Consider the following 5,376-nt stretch of genomic DNA (forward strand, 5'->3'; position numbering starts at 1 on the left):
CGGCGCCTTCCGTCCGTGAAACCCGGGTTCGACTCCGGGCTGCTCCCTGTTCCCTTCTCTACCTCTGCCGGTTCCAAGCCCGGTTTGAGAAGGTTGCGTCAGGAAGGGCATCCGGCGTAAAACATTGCCAAATTTACCATGCGACTCGTTCGCTGTGGCGACCCCTAATGGGAGAAGCCGAAAGTGGAAGTAAGATTGTCATTTTGAAATTGTTTAAATTAAGCAAAATAATATTAAATAAGTGGGATCACTTATTTAATAGAGTAAATTCTTAGAGAAATTTAAAGTATTTTGATGCAAAGTACATGTCCCTTAAATCTAAATTTCATCCATTTTCCCCCCTTTTCTATCGCTAATATTGTTGTAGAGTTTCAATAGCCAGAACAGTTAGTGAGATTTGTTCAATCACATCCACTAATGTGTACATGTCAAAACGAATTATTAGAGCAAAAATATCAGTTTTTTGTCAGTGTAAACCTGCTTCCTCTTAAATGATGCAATTGTTGGGGCTGTAAACACTCGCATAGAGATGGGACACACAAAAAAGTCGGACATTTTTACCAAAACATATTTTTGCTCCTAAAAAAATCACTCATAATGATGTTACTTGTGTGAAGTTTTTATACAATGGAGATGGTGTTTGTTTTTTATTGGCTTAAGCAGGATGGTGGATTGCAACATGTTTCAAGAGTACAATTGTCACCTTGTAAAAAACACTGCTTTCATCATTTGAATGCTACTTTACTTTTACATCAGTTTACATCAGTTATCAGCATTATGAATAATTAATGGTCACAAACACCCACCTTTTTGAGTCAAACAGAAAGTGCACTTGAGTTTTGGTCAGTCAGAAGAGACAGACATTTTTCAGGATGTCTCTATCAGATTTTGTAACCTCTTGTATTACAGGTTTTTTCATTTTCTCTGGCTATCCAGGCTATCCATATTGTTGTAGTTAGCATAAATGCCTGCCTGATTGGCTTTGTTGGGATTAGTGGTGAATTTGGTGACATGTTCAGGTTGTATTACAATTTCTTTCCTAATGATGTCAGGTGCTAGGCTTTTGCTGAACATAATGCCATTTTAGTTCAGGAGCAACATTGCACCTCCTTCTGTTTAAAGTGTTTGTGCTGAGGCTGCTGAGAAATTCTTCTGCAACATTCACATTTTGCATATTTTTATCGTGTTTAACCCTGAGCTAAGACTGCTTTCTGTATCAATTTGAGTCTTCATCGCAGTGCAACTTTTCCACAGATGTGGAAAATATAAAAAGCCCAAACTGCAACACCCAATTCTCAAAGGGACGCATGCCGGTTCATGTTTTAGACACCTTTTACTCTAAACTAATCAGCACTATTTATTCCAGCAACAATAGCACCCATCCTTTGGCCACCCAAGCAGACATGTGCACACACAGCAGCACAGCATGATCAGGATTTCAGCCTTCTGTTCTTTTGTTTTGTTCTCCTTCTCTTTGTTGCTCTTACCTTCACACAGGTCAAGAGTTGTGTGAAGACTGTCTGATCCCACACAGCGAATTCACACCTAGAAAAATAAAAAGACAAGGATGATCAGGCAGTGCAAAGAATGTTCCTTGATACTGAGAAATTAGGCCGAATGTTTAGCAAAGTATTCGGTTCAAATTGGTTATTTGTCGACAGTCTTCTTTGAAACATTTGTCATGACGGGTGGGATTAAACACAACCTGAGAAGGACTTAAATGCAGAGCAGAGAGATGGGAGATGAGGAGCCAAACAGAAGAAAAGGAAAATGTGTCATGCAGGAAATTGAACAATTAATGGCAATAGAAATGGGACAATTACCATAACACTGGTGAGCAATTAACATCACCCAGTGAGGGCAAGACTCTTAACGCTACTGCCTACCTCACAACAAGAGTGACAATGAATCACACGTCATGCCGGCTCAGACGTCGCCTGGCCAAACAAAGTCTGCGTCAGGTGCTGGGGGACAGAAAGTGGGCTACTGGAACAAGACGGAAATGGACTAGGTGTCAGAACAAGGTTCTGTTAAAATGCTACTACTCAGAGGGGTTACATACAGAGATTGTGAAATGAATGGATGCTTCGAAACCCACAATCAAGGCTAACTGCCAAACAATTGCTTGCCCAATGCTCAAACATACACAAACGGCAACTCCTATCACAACTTGAGATTGAAGCGATACAATCCTTTGGTAATTGGGGCACTTATAGGGCAGTAACCCCCAAGCTGGAGGAGTGGCTACAACAGATACCCGGAAAGACCTCAGACCTCTCAGTCCAGAAAAGCGCAGTGCTAGGAACAGCTAAGATACTGCGCAGGACCCTCAAGTTCCAGGCCTCTGGTAGAGGACCCGAGCTTGGAGGAGAAACACCCCCGCGGAGGGTGAGAGGGGCGTTTTTTTTTAATATATACATTTTTTAAACATGTGAAACACCTTGTGACTCCTGTCTGTGAAAGGTGCTATAGAAATAAAATTTACTGACTTACATACAACCTTGCATCTCTGTCTGAGTGTCAAAGAGTGATCGCTAAACACTTATGCCTCAAAGGAAAAACTTCTTGGGATGCTGTGCCATCTTTAAAATAACTATAAGGATCACAGAGCACAGACAACAAATGGAATAAATAAATGAAACAAACCAAACCAAATCATCATAAAGTCCTTTTTGTCAAAGCTGTTGTGTGAGTCGACTGCTGGGTTAAGATCTACAACTTCAAAAGAATGAGATATCAGATTGAGACATACCCCACGTATGAAAGGCTGCTGTGTGGCAAGCAAAGGAATTTACAGCATCTACCTTTCATCTGCACAGGTGGGCCTGTGCTTACGTTTCAGTGTACCAGGAAAAAAAACAGGTTTTACTCTTTTTGTGAAGTCTAAAATTGCAAGGCTTACTACATTTATGAGGTTTGGCATACTATTATACAAAGCCTGATTGGCTATGTTAGTTAGTGCTGAAGTTCTTTCTGGAGTGCCACAATGTTCTTAGGTGTTACCTAGAACAGTGCACAAATGGGACCCATGTTTGTGTGCGCTCAGAAACAGGTTTTAGACAATAATTATTTAAGCAGCAAATGACTCAGTTACAGGAAGTTTAGTAAACCAGTTCATTGGTTTTGAAAAAGTGAAGATGCCTGACACTAGACCATAATACTCAGTAAAATCATGCAGATTTGTGTAACAACATAACAATGGAAGACATTTGTAGGTCATACAGGTAAAAATGGGATCCTATTCAGTTCAATTCAATTTTATTTATAGCTTAATATTACAACCATAATCGTCTCAATTATTATTATTAGAATATTCCTCAGTCACATATCCTTCAAACAAATCTGGAATTTAATGTGAAATCGCATTTAGTTTGCGTATTCCGAAACTTGTTCATTGCTTTGGAACAGAAACATTTTTAAAAGATGGGTTATCGTCAGTCATAGGTTTTTTTTTTATTCCTTCTTCCCTTGATGCATGAGGCATTCTCAAAAAGACGCAGATCTGGACATCAAGTGGGCCACCCAAACATACTACACTGTGCCCGTGAAGCCCCAAATACCCTGATCAAGCAACCACAGAACTCCAAAGAAAGAAGCTTCACCTGAACACTATCACATCTTTTTAAGAAATCAGTTTGAACCCAAACACAGTTGCAAAACATGCTACAGACACCGAGGCCCTCTGACGTCAATCCAAGATAACGCCCAGATATTTCTGGGCTCAGTTTTTACTTTTATATTTCAACTCATACAACAAGAGTCTAACTTACACTTGTAGATGCAACAATAAAGCTTGCTGAATGACGAAGAATGTCTCACATCTTGCCAAGCTAGACAAGTTTTTTCATGCAGATGAATACGAGAGCGTAGCGTCAATTGAGTCTCTGGTTTCCCAAATGATATTTCCTAACCCTCTAAAAACCTTTTCGCAACAATATCAAGCTAAAGATGTCAAAAGAAAGAACTTTATTTACATAAAAGCATGTCTTTAATCCGATTGCTAATTAGTTGGAGTTTTTGTGATTATTATACAGAACAATCTTACATTTATATTTCATTATATTTTTAGTTATGGCATTGTAAAGTTTTTGATAATCTAACGCCTCAATAAAACTTCTCATGTAAGTCGTACATTTCTATTTCTGACATTTTCATCTTTCTTACACCCTTTTCTGTAATAACATAAGATGTTAGTTAATACTTATTGTGATTTTGTTCTATAAAATCTAACACTATGCCATTGTAAAGTTTTGGTCTATATGGACTTATTTATTCATTTTTTGTCTTTTCTTGCCTAAATAAATGACCAAATAATAATAATAAACAATTTTTTTTGTTGTTGAAAGATTTACTGTGTGGTTTCACATAAAAAAAGAATTAAAAAGTTTTTAAAAATGATTACTGGGTGAGTTTTAAGTGCACACTTGGTAAAGTCTATCAGTTTGTTCACGTGATTAATGGATGTAAAATGTGTTGAATCTGACTCGTGCAATCACACAAAAAAGACAAGCAGAGACGAGATGAACACCTTTTCTTTCAATTTATTTTGTTAGTTAATCTTCTATAGCAGGTGAGGAAACATAATGGTCACTCATGGGTTTGTAACTGAGCATAGTTTTCAGAAGTCACAGTGTTTCAGACAAAATCAACAACATTTTAAAAATAACAACAAATGAGGGAAGGCCAAAAGGGAACAGAAACACAAGGTGTAACAGTGAAAAATGACCGCACACCTTCTCCTTCATGGTCCTCCAAATGCCCTCTTTGCTCCACAAACACACACACGTACCCACACGAACACACACACATACACACTGCCAAACATACAAAGGCCTCTCATCTAATGTGTCGTCATCCCATCCCTCCCATAACCCCCCACCCGATCGCTTCCAAAAACCCAAAATAATAAAACAGAACTCAGCAACAAATAGATATTTTTATATATAATATATATTTACTCTTTAAAAATAGAACTTCAGTCTAGATACTAACATCTGTACAAACTACAAAAATATTTTTTTTTATATAAATAATTTATATGGCAGGACATTAACAGTTCTTGTGAATTAAACTAGAAACAAGAGCACCCCCCCTCATTTCCTCACCAGTATCTACGGTCACTTCCTCCGCTGGCTTACTGCTGTCTGCTGTTAGACTGGAAATGCTGGGCTGCTTGCTTTGCTAAGAAATTGGATCAGATATATATATATATATATATATATATATATATATAAAAAATATATATATATATATATATATATATATATATATATATATATATATAAAATATATATATATATATATATATATATATATATATATATATATATATATATATATATATATATATATATATATATATATATATTTATATGT

This window comes from Oryzias latipes, chromosome 17, assembly GCF_002234675.1.
Source record: "Oryzias latipes chromosome 17, ASM223467v1".
NCBI classification, from domain to species: Eukaryota; Metazoa; Chordata; class Actinopteri; order Beloniformes; family Adrianichthyidae; genus Oryzias; species Oryzias latipes.